We start from the raw sequence: 16,065 nt of genomic DNA, 5'->3' as shown, positions 1-16,065 counted from the left end.
GATGACAACTATCGCTGCACGAACCAGGAACTGAAGGAGAGAGAGGCACCCCCACAAAAAGGTAATGGGATGAGAAAACGTTAAAAGTGAGTTGGCGGTGCTGGGGCCAACGTTCTTCTCCCTGACTTCTTCCTGCTGGTTCGGCCATTAATGAGTTAAACAAAACAATGAAATGTGCTCATACTTGTATGAGAATTAGGTTCTCAACACAGAACATTCCTCCATAACAACGTCCGAAGCTAAGTGAGCAAAGCCATGTTGACAAAACCCTCCGAGTGAGAGAAGAGGGGCACACGATGTTATACAGAGCCGAAATGTCATACCCGCATACAGTCATTGTCACATATGCCAGAAATTCAGGAATGTGGAACTCAGGAGTGCATCTTGAAAAAAACACTGGAGGATGAACTCTAACCAACTTAATGGAATTTCTGGCGATTCGGTAAAGAGACAACACCAAGTTTGTTACTGTGTTTGGATATTTAATTCACTCTTCCTTTGTCCTCCAGCCATAATTTCGTACCAGAGGCTGAGAGATGCATGTTTGCATCCGAAGTCCCCTCCAGGCCTGTCAGATGAGAGCGTGCTAATGTGCTCTACGGAGCTCCAGGAGGGGCCTGTGGAATGCAGTGTGTCCCAAACTTCTTTATTTGTTTAAAAAGATTTTATGTATCTGAGGGGTGGGGGGCAGAGGGAGAGGGAGAAGCAGGATCCCCACTGAGCAGGGAGCCTGATGCAGGGCTCGATCCCAGGACCCTGAGATCATGACCTGAGCCAAAGGCAGGCCCGACTGAGCCACGCAGGTGTCCCTCCCAAGCTTCTTGGATCAAAGACCGTTTCTCTTACTGACTCTCACAGACGTTTCTGCGGGACAGCCTTCGTGTTTCAGGCGGGGATGCTTCTGTGTAAACCAACACCTGAGATGCGAACCGCGCTCCAGAATACCGCCATCGTTACATACAGGTAAGGAACCACAGCTTCTCCGTTCACTCACTCTCCCTTCGGCTGACTTTCACCGAGGACCTACTCCGTGAAGACACCGCGCTAGTAATCTTGTCTGAACACAGAATAAAGCCCAAGCGAGCCTTGGAGCAGCTCCTGGGAAAGCGTTCCATCAGTAATTGTCCGAGGTGCTGTTGGCTGCCCTGGTGGCACAGACACCGTGAGCGTCTGGGGCCACGGTGACAAAAGCCGATAACGGTGCTTCACGCCTCGGCACCTGTGTCTGCTAACTGTCCTCACGTTTGGCAGAAGGCTCTGACTGAAGAGGGCCTGTCCCCTCCCGCCCTGCTCAGCACGGCATGGAGCCAGGGGATGTCCACCTGCAGGAACGTCTGTGTGTCCGGGTGTGGGCACCCAGGGGGCGCTGGCAGTCTGTCTTTGTGCAGCACTGGGAGCAGAGGCCTCAATAAAACCAGCCTCCCCAGCCCACAGAGTGGTTCAGGGTGTCCCAGCCGGCCTCCCAGCAGCATCCAGGTGTTCTCGAGTCCCTCCTTGCCGCCCCCCCCAACACCCAGGGCCCCGGCTCCCCACACCCCGGTTCCTGGGCAGGACAGCCACGTGGCTCCAGGTACAGTCCCGTCCTGGCCTCGTCATTACAGTGAACCCCAACAACAGTGTCTTCCCAGACTGTTCGTACCACGGGATTCTGATCGCCTTTTACAGTGCACCGTTCATCTACCTGCTGTCAACGTGACATACTTTCCCTGACGGTCTAGAGCCAGAGGAGATAGAAGCCCCCACTCTCTGCTCGGAACCAGGCCTCCCTAACAAATCCCTTATTCATGGTCCTTGGCTCTGTCAAGAGCCTTGGCAGAGTCTTTACCTCCTGGACGACTCTCCCCCACAGAACCTGACCTGAGAAGCGAGGGGCTGGCCATCGTGCCCGAATGCCCTGGCAGGAAGAGCGCGGCTTCGCTCTGGGGCAGCAGTCAGTGCCAGCCGGCACAAGCATTATCGCCCCCCAGAGGTCATTAGAACTCTCCTAAAAATAAAGGGCTCTCATAAGCCCGCCCACCCAGGCATCCTGGGCAGGCCCCACCATGCCCCATTCTCCTTGGCAATGCAGCGGGGACAGTCACTCAGAGACCCACACACCAATTTTGTTTTGTAGGGCCAGTAACGCTCGGACTCGGGAATTTGGCCCTTTGCTGCAGATGGCTTGCACGTTCCACTTTCTTTCCTGCCTCGTACAGGCAGAATTCCCCGGGAACGTGTACTTTAACACTGGAATGCTGTACTCTTCAGACGTACTTTCCCGGAGAACAAAACACTAACACAGGCCCCTCTGTTCGGTCTGTGCAGCACCTTTTATACGTTGGGTTCTTAAGAGGATTGGTTCTGGGCTGCTAACATCCTAGTGGTGAGCCTGAGCAGAAACGACACTGGCAGAGAATTTGAAAGGTGCTCTGTGGGGCACAATGAACCAAATCCACTCCGTCCGTACCTGAGAAAGAACTTAAGAACCACCACCAATGAGGAAGGCGTGATCTTTTGCATGACAAGATACTGTCATTTCCTTGGGGTGAATATCCAAGCCCGGTTGTGTGGTGGACTCAGTTTCCCCAGTTCCACTCCTCGCTCCCCATACTTTTCAGAAGATGAGTCCAAGACGATACTTGATTTATAGGAGGGGAATAGTATTTTCTGTTAAATGAATGTCCACTCTAAGTTTGCTGTAGCTATCTGCTCCCAGAGTAAGGAAATTCTCTTCTATTCCCAGCTTGCTAAGTATTTTCTTTTCTTTTTCAAAATCAAGAATGGATATTAGATTTCATCAGAATTTTTCTTCTGCATCTATTGAGCTGTCCATAGGATTTTCTTTAATCCATTAGTGTGATGAATTATATTCATTGGTTTTACAATGTTAAATCAATATGGCATTCCTAGAATAAACCCAACTTGGTTATGATATATTACCCCTTTTATATTGCCAGGAAAAATTGTGAAAAGCCCTGAAATGAATCAAAAGGATTACTTGATGTTTTCAAAGGAAAACTGGAAATTTTCTAATTTTAGGTTTTCTGATTTTATGGGAACTATACTTTTTATGGTCTTTGAGCTATTTGACAACTCTGTAAATTGTACATAATTAACAGCAATGCAAATGATTCTTACTCGTAGACATGCAAATTAATCCTGCCCAGTAGAGGTGCAATTGGACCTTCTTCCTACCCTCTATGGTAAAAGTCAGTTTATTGTCTATTTGTAAATTTCAGCATTGATGTGGTTCTTTGGAGTTTTCCTGTGAAACAGCTATGGGTTCCCTCATTATCTGATGAGTTAAATAAAATCTTTGACTTGTGTATGTTTAATATTATGCGAGGGGCACGTGGGTGGCTCAGTCAGTTAAGTGTCTGCCTTTGGCTCAGGTTATGATCCCAGAGTCCTGGAATCGAGCCCCGCATCAGGCTCCCTGCTCTGCGGGGAGCCTGCTTCTCCCTCTCTGCCACTCCCCCTGCTTGTGCTCTCTCTCTCAATCTCTGTCAAATAAATAAATAAAATCTTTTTCAAAATATTATGAGTAATAATTACACTTTCTTTAAAAATTATCTTCTAACATTTTATTTCTAGATTCAATTTGCTACTGCCTTAAATATATGCATGCATGCTCGTAAGTGAAATTGACCTGTCATTTTCTCAGTTTCCTTTTGGGGTTTTGGTATGGATTTTATGCCGACCTAATTCTTTTTCTTTCATATAATCGTATAAGATTGAAATAATTTCTATTTCATTATTTTGGAGAACTTGCCAGGAAAGCCACCTAGGCTTGAAATTTTTATTGCGGAATGTTTTTAATTATGAATTTGTTTCCTTGAAATTCTAGACCTATTGCAAGTTTTCCATTTTGATAGTTAGTTTTAATACTGTTCCAGAAATCTATCCATTTCAAATTCATTGGCATAAACTTATTCAAAATATTCTCTTTTTTTTTCCGTTTTTTAAGTGAGGTATATAACTGACATAAAATAGTGTATTAGTTTCAGATATACGACATAATGATTCAATATTTTATACACTGCGAACGATCGTCACAGTAAGTTCAGTTAATGTCCATCACCGCATAGAGTTACAAACATTTTTTTTTCTTGTGATTACGATTTTTAAGGTCTACTCTCTTGGCAATTTTCAAATATGTAACGTGGTATTATTAACTTCAGGCACCGTGCTGTACATTACATCGCCCAGACTTATTTCATAATGGAAAGATTGTACAGTTTGACCCCCTTCACCTATTTAGCCCACCCCTTAACCCTCCCTCTAACAGCCACCAATCTGTTTTCTAGATCTATGAGTCTGGTTTTGTTTAAATTCCACATACAGACGAGATCATATGGTATTAATCTTTCCCTGCCTGATTTAGTTCACTTAGCATAATGCCCTGAATGTCAATCCATGTTGTTGCAAATAGCAGGATTTCATTTTTTGTGTCTGTATTCGTGTGTGTGTGTGTGTGTGTGTGTGCATGAGTGTGTATCACATCTTCTTTATTCATTCGTCTATTGGGCTGTTTTCATATCTTGGCTATTACAAAATATGATGGCTTTTCTTTTCTATATATGTACTTAAGGTTATAAATTCTCCTCCAAATACTGCTTTAGCTATCTCACAAAAGTTTCTCAATGTAATATTCTTATTATCAGTTTAAAAGTTGTTTTAATTTTGATTGATTGTTCTTTTGTTCTATTATTTGAAAATACATTTTTTATTATGTTCAGTTAGTCATCGTACACTACATCATTAGTTTTTGATGTAGTGTTCAAAGATTCATTATTTACTTATAACACCCAGTGCTCATAGTTTCAAGTATATGGGGTTTTTCCAGTTATCATTGTTACTAATTTCTAGCATAATTGCATTTGGTTTAGAAAATGCATATGATTTCAATATGGGTTTTGGAATAAATTGGAACTTATGTTCCAAGCTATGGTCATTTTTGGTGGGAGAATATTATATGGGTCACAAGGGCTTGAAAAAATGTATATTCTGCAATAGTTGTATGCAGCTACTATATATGTTCTTTGATCAGTTGGCTAAGTCATGTTCTTCTATAATCTGACTTTTTTTTTTTCTTTTTTGGCTTAAACAACAGAAATCAATTTTCTCACAATTCTGGAGACTAAAGTTCCAAAAACAAGGTGCTGGTAGGGTTAAGATAGGCTGAGGCCTCTCTCTTTGGCTTGTAGAAGGCTGTCTTCTCTCTGTAGTTTAAATGATTTTTGTTCACTTGGTCTATTAATTACTAAGAGAGATTGGTTAAAGTTTCCATCTATTATTTGTACTTGTCTATCTCTTTATAATTTTCCATTTTTAGAGTGAGGAATTAAGATGGCAGAGAAGTAGGGAGACCCTGAGCTTGTCTCATCCCTCAAACACAGCTAAACAGTTATCAAATCATTCTGAACCCCCAAGAAATCAATCAGAGGTCAAGAGAATAGAAACTGCAAGTCCGGGGCGCCTGGGTGGTACAGCGGTTAAGCGTCTGCCTTCGGCTCAGGGCGTGATCCCGGCGTTATGGGATCGAGCCCCACATCAGGCTCCTCCACTATGAGCCTGCTTCTTCCTCTCCCACTCCCCCTGCTTGTGTTCCCTCTCTTGCTGGCTGTCTCTATCCTGTCGAATAAATAAATAAAATCTTAAAAAAAGAAAAAGAAAAAAAAAAAGAAACTGCAAGTCTACAAGGAGAATTTTCAATTTACATATATGCTTTATTTGTTTTGTATATATGCTTTATATATTTTAAGGTCCTGTTATTAGGTGTATACAAATTCAGAATGGTCATATACTTCCAGTGAACCTCTCTAGTAATGCCTTTTGCCTGAATTCCATGCTGTGTAAAAGTAATATACTTTTATATATATATAAAACTTTCTTTTGGCTGGTGTTTGCATCATTTTTTACACCCTTTGGTTTTCAACTTTTTCATATATTGTGTTTTAGATTTGTCTCTTGATGTTTTTCATCACTTACCTTAGGCATTTGATTCTCTTACCACTTATGTAATAACTGATATCTTTGGGCTTCAAGCTATTCTCTTACAAGCTTTTTATTTACACCACCCCTTATGTTTCTTTCCTTTTCTTTCTTTTCTTTTTCTTTTTTTCTGTCTTGCCAATTGTTACTTTTTCTTCATTTGCAGATTATATACTCTTTTCCTATTCTTTTAGTAGCCATAATAGAAATTATAAAAAGCATTTTAAAGTTATCAAAATCTAACATTGACTGGAAAAGTCACCCTTCTGTTGAAAAATGCAAAGACCTTAGGACATTTTAAATTTATCTACATCACTCCTGAACAATATGCCAGTGGTACAATGTATTTAAATTCAGTATGTGTATTTTGAACTCAACAAAATATTTAACCCATTTCCTGCTCTTAATTCCATCATTAATCTGAGATCATTTTCTGCCATTTTCATTTTAGAATTTCCTTTAGGGTATTCTGCTTGAGGCAAACTCAGTTTTGTTGTGTCTGAAAATGTCTTCATGTCACTTTCATTTCTGCAAGATTTAGAAATTGAAATCTGGGCACTAGTGATGTTCATTTTTATTGGTTCATCACTATTTCTAGGTCATTTAAGTTGACAGAGCATCTATCTATCATCTCTATCACCTGTCTATGTATCATCTGTCATCTATCATCTGTCTACCTAACAATCCCTATCTATCTACCAACAAATCATCTATCTATCCAACATCTAAAGAGTTTCTTAGTTCATATTGTCACTGCCAAGTGAGAACTATAAGGTTTTAACTAAACTTCTGTATTACACCTGTATCTTTTTTCTTCCACACTGAGAGTCTTCATTCACAGGGATGCAAAGGATGATTGAATTCAAATATTCCATAATTACTCATTTGCTTTACCCAACATTACAACAGCCTCAAAATAACAATTCAATATTACTCTACCAATTATTACCAAAACACTTAGACATGTTTTGCCTATACTATACCTGTTATACTATTCTCTCCCATCTTTAAAAGATTTTATCTACTTTGTTAGATAATGTAGCCATTTGTACGCTGTATCTCTTTTAATTCTTTTATATTATAAAACATACATATCCATACATTGGCATTAAATATATAATTCATATTATATATATATATATAATTAGAATACATATATTTATATATAATGTCATTAGGTCAATGACTCTCTAAGTATTTTGGTTATTTAAAGTGCGTTCTTTAGTAGGTTCTCCAGAAAGGGCACTTAGAAACAATTTTTCTCCCATGTTGACATTAATTTGCACCCTTTATACATCAAGGTTTTACTAGATATAAAATCCTTGGCTCATATTTTTTTCCTTGAAAATCTTAAATATATTACTCTATTTTTCCTGTCATAAAATGTTACTGTCTAATAGACTGATAGTAACCTAATTTCATTTTCCTCATTGTCTTTTTGCATAGATACCCAAAGGATTTTTTTTTGTTTTCTTCAAACTTCACTAATTTTACTAAAACATTTCTTGGAATTGGTCAAGCTCATTTGATATCCTCACGTACATACTGTAGTATTCCAATAGGTAATTTTAAATATTTTTTTAGGAATGTTTTCTTAAATTATATTGTGTTTGCTCTGCACTCTTTCTTTGGTTTTCTTCCTCAAAAGTCCTATTATTTGTATGGTAGTCTTCTTTGCCTATCATTGATATTTGTCATGGTCTCAAGCTGTTTCCTTTCTTCATTTTGTTTTGAAAATGTTCCTCTTCTGAAACCTATTTCTTACCAAGACATCAGTTACTGTATTTGTGTTCTTTCTAATTTAGTCTTCATTTTTTAAAATTTTTGTTTCTAATTCTCAATTTGTCATACCACTTTGAATTCTTCCCATACTGATTTTTGTAGTTTGTGTATCTTATGTGATATTCCTAATGTCTTTAAGCTAATTTTGAAATATTGGGTTATAGTTCTGATCTGGTTTTTTTTTTAAGTGTACATCCTTTTTATTTTATTTTTTATTTTTTTAATTTTTATTTTTATTTTTTTATGTAAAGTTTGATGATTCGTTAGTTGCATATAACACCCAGTGCATCATGCAATACATGCCCTCCTTACTACCCATCACCAACCTATCCCATTCCCCCACCCCCCTCCCCTCTGAAGCCCTCAGTTTGTTTCTCAGAGTCCATAGTCTCTCATGCTTCATTCCCCCTTCTGATTACCCCCCTTTCTTTATCTCTTTCTTCTCCTACTGATCTTCCTAGTTCTTATGTTCCATAGATGAGAGAAACCATGATAATTGTCTTTCTCTGCTTGACTTATTTCACTTAGCATTATCTCCTCCATTGCCATCCATGTTGCAGCAAATGTTCAGAAATCATTCTTTTTGATAGCTGAGTAATATTCCATTGTATATATGGACCACAGCTTCTTAATCCAGTCATCTGTTGAAGGGCATCTTGGCTCCTTCCACAATTTAGCTATTGTGGACAATGCTGCTATGAACATTGGGGAGCATATGGCCCTTCTCTTCACTACTTCTGTATCTTTGGGGGTAAATACCCAGTAGTGCAATTCCTAGGTCATAAGGTAGCTCAATTTTTAACTTTTTAAGGGACCTCCACACTGTTTTCCAGAGTGGCTGTACCAACTTGCATTCCCACCAGCCGTGTAGGAGGGATCCCCTTTCTCCACATCCTCTCCAGCAATTGTTGTTTCTTGCCTTGTCAATGTTTGCCACTCTAACTGGCATAAGGTGGTATCTTAGTGTGGTTTTGATTCGAATTTCCCTGATGGCTAATGATTTTGAACATTTCTTCATGTGTCTGTTAGCCATTTGTATGTCTTCATTGGAAAAGTGTCTGTTCATATCTTCTGCCCATTTTATGATTTATTTGTTTCTCATGTATTGAGTTTGAGAAGTTCTTTGTAGATCTTGCATACCAGTCTTTTATCTGTAGTATCATTTGCAAATATATTTTCCCATTCCGTGGGCTGCCTCTTAGTTTTTTTGACTGTTTCCTTGGCTGTGCAGAAGCTTTTTATCTTGATGAAGTCCCACAGGTTCATTTTATCTTTTGTTTCTCTTGCCTTTGGAGATGTGTCATGAAAAAGTTTGCTGTGGCCGATGTCATAGAGGTTGCTGCCTATGCTCTCCTCTAGGATTTTGATGGATTCCTGTCTCACATCGAGGTCTTTCATCCATTTAGAGTTTATCTTTGTGTATGGTGTGAGAGAGTGGTCAAGTTTCATTCTTTTGCATGTAGCTGTCCAATTTTCCCAGCACCATTTATTGAAGAGACTGTCTTTTTTTCACTGGATGTTGTTTCCTGCTTTATCGAAGATTAGTTGCCCAAAGAGCCGAGGGGCAAAACTAGATGCTCTGACGGCCAGGGTGAATGAGGCAGAGGAACGTATCAGTGAATTGGAGGATGGGTTAGTAGAAGAGAAAGCTGAAATAGAAACTTGGCTCAAAAAAATCCAATCTCAAGAATGTAGGTTACGGAAGATTACTGACTCAATGAAACATTCCAATGTCAGAATCATCGACATCCCCGAGGGGGTGGAGAAAAACAGAGGTCTAGAAGAGATATTTGAACAAATTGTAGCTGAAAACTTCCCTAATCTAGCAAAGGAAACAATAGTTCATGTCCAAGAGGCAGAGAGGACCCCTAACAAGCTCAACTATGACAAACCTATGCCACGTCACGTCATAGTGCAATTCGCAAATATTAGATCCAAGGATACAGTACTGAAAGTGGCCAGGGCTAAGAAATTTCTCACGTACCAAGGCAAAGGTATCAGAATTACGTCAGACCTGTCTACAAAGACCTGGAATGAGAGAAAGGGTTGGGGGGGCATTTTTAAAGCTCTTTCAGAGAAAAACATGAAGCCAAGGATCCTTTATCCAGCAAGGCTGTCATTCAGAATTGATGGAGAGATAAAGACCTTCCAGAATCGCCAGTCATTGACCAATTTCGTAACCACGAAACCAGCCCTACAGGAGATATTAAGGGGGGTTCTATAAAAGTAAAAAGGCCCAAAGAGTGATAAAGAACAGAAAGTCACAATCTATAGAATAAAAGACTTTACAGGCAACATGGCATCATTAAAATCATATCTCTCAATAATCACTCTCAATGTAAATGGTCTAAATGCTCCCATAAAACGGCACAGGGTTGCAGATTGGATAAAAAGACATGACCCATCCATTTGCTGTCTACAAGAGACTCATTTTGAACCTGAAGATACATCCAGACTGAAAGTAAAGGGGTGGAATACCATCTTTCATGCCAATGGACCTCAAAAGAAAGCTGGGGTAGCAATTCTCATATCAGACAGATTGGATTTTAAACTAAAGACTATAGTTAGAGATACAGAAGGGCACTATATTATTCTTAAAGGATGTATCCAACAAGTGGATATGACAATTATAAATATCTATGCCCCCAACAGGGAGCAGAAAGATACACAAGCCAACTCTTAACCAGAATAAAGAGACATATAGATAAAAATATGTTAATAGTAGGGGACCTCAACACTCCACTATCAGCAATAGACAGATCACCTAAGCAGAAAATCAACAAAGAAACAAGAGCTTTGAATGCCATACTAGACGAGTTGGACCTCATAGATATATATAGAACACTACACCCCAGAACCAAAAAATACTCATCCTATTCTAATGCCCATGGAACATTCTCAAGAATAGACCATGTTCTGGGTCACAAAACAGGTCTCAACCGATATCAAAAGACTGAAATTATTCCCTGCATATTCTCAGACCACAAGGCTTTGAAATTGGAACTCAACCACAAGGAAAAATTTGGAAGAAACTCAGACACTTGGAGACTAAGAACCATCCTGCTCAGGAATGACTCGATAAGCCAGGAAATCAAAAATCAATTTAAACAATTTACGGAGACCAACGAGAATGAAAACACAACAGTCCAAACCCTATGGGACACTGCAAAGGCAGTCCTAAGGGGAAAATACATAGCCATCCAAACCTCACTCAAAAGAATAGAAAAATCTAAAATGCAGTTTTTATATTCTCACCTCAAGAGGCTGGAACAGCAACAGAGGAACAGGCCTAATCCACACACGAGAAAGCAGTTTATCAAGATTAGAGCAGAGATTAATGAATTAGAAACCAGGAGCACAGTAGAGCAGATCAACAGAACTAGAAGCTGGTTCTTTGAAAGAATAAATAAAATTGACAAACCACTGGCAAGACTTATCCAAAAGAATAGAGAAAGGACCCAAATTAATAAAATTATGAATGAAAAGGGAGAGGTCACAACCAACACCAATGAAATTGGAAGGATTATTAGAAACTTTTATCAACAGCTGTATGCCAATAAATTAAGCAATCTGGAAGAGATGGAGGCCTTCCTGGAAACCTATAAACTACCAAGACTGAAACAGGAAGAAATTGCTTTTTTAAACAGGCTAATTAATTATGAAGAGATTGAAACAGTGATAAAAAACCTTCCAAAGGGGCGCCTGGGTAGCGCAGTCGTTAAGCATCTGCCTTTGGCTCAGGGCGTGATCCTGGCATTCTGGGATCAAGTCCCACATCGGGCTCCTCGGCTGGGAGCCTGCTTCTTCCTCTCCCTCTTCCCTGCTGTGTTCCCTCTCTCGCTGGCTGTCTCTCTGTCACATAAATAAATAAAATCTTAAAAAAAAAAACCTTCCAAAAAGCAAAACTCCAGGACAGGATGGTTTTCCTGGGGAATTCTACCAAACATTCAAAGAAGAAATAATACCTATTCTCCTAAAGCTATTTCAAAAAATAGAAACAGAAGGAAAGCTACCAAACTCATTCTATGAGGCCAATATTACCTTGATCCCCAAACCAGGCAAAGACCCCAACAAATAGAAAAATTACAGACCAATTTCCCTAATGAATATGGATGCCAAAATTCTCAACAAGATCCTTGCTAATAGAATCCAACAGTACATTGAAAGGATTATCCATCATGACCAAGTGGGATTCATCCCTGGGATGCAAGGGTGGTTCAATATTCACAAATCTATCAGTGTAATAGATTTTATCAACAAGAAAAAAGCCAAAAATCATATGATCCTCTCAATAGATGCAGAAAAAGCATTTGGCAAAATACAGCATCCTTTCCTGATTAAAACCCTTCAGAGTGTAGGGATAGAGGGTACATTCCTTGATCTGTTTTTTGATCATGTCTTTCTGGTGTACCTTCATTGTCTATAGGGATGCTATTGAGTTCCCTAGTATCACCCCCCCCCCATAGTAACTTATATGGGATTCAATCATGATACTTTTCTATTACTCATTTTTTTTGTGAATTCAATTTTCCTGAACTTTTAAGGGATTTGTTCAGATAGCTCTGGTAACTCTGCTGAGCTCACCTTCTGAAGTTTTCTGCCTCTGCTCCCCTTGTTCACTTTTATTTAGACCTTCTCTTTTCTTCATCACTATTATCCCTGTTTTGCTCAATTTTGATTCTACAGTTTCTCCTCAGTGTGGGACTTGTTTCCAGAAACCAAGTTTAGAGTAAATAAAACCTAGATTGTTCCAATCCCTGTAGTGCTCCTTACACTTACTCACTTTTTAAGTGGACAGTCATCTAGCTTCAGCTGCTGTCCTCAAATCAGCCCACCACATTTTCCACTAATTATCTGATGGGTGTTTTGGCTGTTTTGGGATCCGTCTATTTGTAAATAAAATGGGTCCTTCACCAGAGTCTGAGAAGCACTGATGAAGGAATCAGAGGAAGGAGAGATGAGTATTAGGAGGCTTCATGGGCTTCATGAAAGAGGTGGCTTTTAGGCTGGGCCATGAAGGGCATTCAAGGTAGGAATGAATGTTGACATTCCCCAGGACTCTGCCCTTGGCCTCCATCTCACTTTCTTTGGGAGAGCTCATCCATTCCCATACTTTCAAGCATTGACTTCAAGGCAAACATTCCTCCAGATCTAGGTCTTTAGCCCGGGCTTGTAGAGCCACTTGGAGGCTCCATAAGCAAAACAAATTCAACACAGTCCAAATTAAGCTCATGACTCTCTCCAAAAACTATGTCACTACATCCCACGTGTAATGATTTTATTTTCATTTATTTCAAAGTATGTTCTAATTTCTCTTGTGATTTTTTTCCTTTGACCATAAGTTATTTAGAAGTATACTATTTAATTTCCAAATATTTTGGGATTTTGGGAATATCTTTATGTTATTGATTTCTAGTTAATTCCATAAACATATATAGTTCCTTTCCTGTGATTTATATTGAGGCTTATTTTATGACCCAAAATATAATTGCTCTTCGTGAATGTCCCACATGCACTTGAAAAAATGTGCATTCTGCTGTACTTTGGCGCAGTGCTCTAGAAATGTCCATTAGGTCAAACTGGTTTATAGTGTTATTCAAATGTTTTGTAAGCTTACTGATTTGTCAGTCTACTTATTCTATCAATTACTAAGACAGGAATGGTGATATCTCCAAATACAATTGTTGACTTGTCTATTTTTCCAGTTCTATCAGTTCTATCAGTTTTTGCTTCATAAATCTTGAAGCTCTGGATTTGAAATGCTACCTTTAGCATACAGTAAATTCATAAATATACGTGAGTCTGTCTGTTGAGTCTCCTTCTTGACTATTTTGTTCCATTGATCCATTTGTATATCCCTGAGCCAGAATCACATTGTTTGAATTAACTGTGACTTTAAATAATACTTTGATTATTGCTAACATTCTCTCTTCCCCACAATTACCCTTACTTTTTCTTTTGAAAAAAAATTTTTTGGGGGCACCTGGGTGGCTCAGTTGTTAAGCGTCTGCCTTCGGCTCAGGGCGTGATCCCGGCGTTATGGGATTGAGCCCCACATCAGGCTCCTCCGCTGGGAGCCTGCTTCTTCCTCATCCACTCCCCCTGCTTGTGTTCCCTCTCTCACTGGCTGTCTCTCTCTCTGTCATATAAATAAATTAAATCTTCAAAAAAAAATCTATTTAAAAAATTTTTTTTTAATTTCAATTCAATTTAGTTAACCTCTTCTTTTTCAAAAATATCTTGGTTCTTTTTCATGTATTTACTGTTCATTTAGAATGCATGCATCAATGGGTCAAGTTCTTGGTAAGTTACATTTTAAGTGTTTTATACATTTTACATCTCCCTGTTGCTCAGAGGCATTTTTCCTATTGAGATATAGAACAGAGAGTGGCAGACTTTTCCTTTAAAGGGCCAGATGGTAAATATTTTTAGGCTCTATGGGCCATATGATCTCTGCCACTGTTAACCTGGCCATTGCCACTATAGTACAAAAGCAGCCACAGACAATATATAAATGGGCACAAAACTCTATTTATAAAAACAGGCAACATGTTAGATTTGGCCTGTGAGCCATAATCTGATGACCCCTGATAGAGAAAAAAATTAATTTTTACAGTTCTCTTGTCTCCAGACTTCATAATGATTTTTCTAATACTATATTTTAGTTGCATCTATTATTTCTATGTGGGCAAATATACAAACAAAAGATCATTTTGTTCTAACTTTCCAATATATTTATACCAGTTATTCCTTTTTGTAGTCTTTCTGCATTGGCTAGATAACTCTAGAGCAATGCTACAGTGCTAACAGGAGTTATTGTCTTGCTAATGGGAAGGCTCTATGTTTTCACCTCCCAATATGATGTTGCTATTAGTTTATAAGAACTGTTCTTTATCACGCTCAAGTTTCAGATATGGTAGTTACATTAGGTATGCTTTAAGATCCCTTGTAATTCAAATAGTTTCATGATGAGGTCGTTACTTCCTGCTTTTTTATTATAGCTGTAGACAAAGGGGGTACTACACTGAGCAGTCCGTCAGTAGCACTGAGTGCTACTGACCTGTTTCTACTTAATGAATACTTTCCAAATCTTCTGGTTGATTACTTAATCCTCAAGACAACGTTTATAAGAAATGTAATTCTTCCCAGGGATTAAGAAAAAGTAAGTAGGAAATGAAGCTGTTTTGTTTTAGAGTTAGTTAAGGTGTTTTCATTTAAGATTTTTCAATAAGAATAAATCACTGAAATGACCTTTGCATATAAATGTAAAGTTAATTGAAAATTCAATAATGTTCTAGATAGATTAGGGGTGAAAAGCCCAAGGAAAAATAAATTACCAAGACTTATATGAGAATAAAACCTACAATGTTTATTTCTGAAAAGCTTTGGTCCACCAAGCACAATGCAACTTTAAAAATATGTAATTAAAGTTGAAAGTTAATAAATGCATATATGCTTTTACTTAAATAGTTTAAATGCTCCTCTAAATAAGCATCCATATACTTACAAAGGTGTCAGTGGGAGTTTCATACTCATATTCATATTCTAGGCTAAGATTGATTTGTAGTTGGTAGGAAGCTTAGTATTTCAATTAGTCAAAAGTTTTCAATTTGGAATTCACTTTCCCAAAATGAAATAAAACAAATGCAATCAGTATTTCCATATTGACTTACTTAATTTCCCTGAAAAACTAAAAATTAGTCCAGCTATAAAAATATGAGGCACACATTAAAGAAGAAACATGTTTACCATCAAAATTGTGGAATTTTTCTTTACAAGAACATTTCAAGGCCTAGATAATAAAAATACTTCGAGCAATACATAGTAAGTCTTTTCATTTAAATAACAGCATAGAACCTTCTCAGGAATACTGTAGTACATTATATCTATTATTTTATAATAACAGAGAGAAAATAAAATTAGGGATACAAATATTTAAGGCCAATCATCAAAATGAAATTAATGTTTAGCATAGACTTATTTATATGAACAATGTAAAATAGGTAGAATCGTCAATTTGTTTTAATATAAAATACATTTCTGGGATATAATTATTTCTAAAATGAAAACTATCAAGTTTAATTCAACAAATTCAAATATTCATTCAGCCAAGGGAATAAGTCTCTTATAAATTCAAGATTTACATTACTATTAGAAATTTTCTCAATATAATACATAGAATATTCTGATCTCCACTGAATTACACTGTACAAAGACACGTAGCAATTGCTTTATAGCTTATAATCAGGTATAACTGGTCACTAAGATTCCTTGACCAAAATATTACTGTAATTGTATGAGGCAAAGTCC

The sequence above is a fragment of the Ursus arctos genome, unplaced genomic scaffold, assembly GCF_023065955.2.
Source record: "Ursus arctos isolate Adak ecotype North America unplaced genomic scaffold, UrsArc2.0 scaffold_7, whole genome shotgun sequence".
NCBI classification, from domain to species: domain Eukaryota; kingdom Metazoa; phylum Chordata; class Mammalia; order Carnivora; family Ursidae; genus Ursus; species Ursus arctos.
This window is presented reverse-complemented; position numbering follows the sequence as displayed.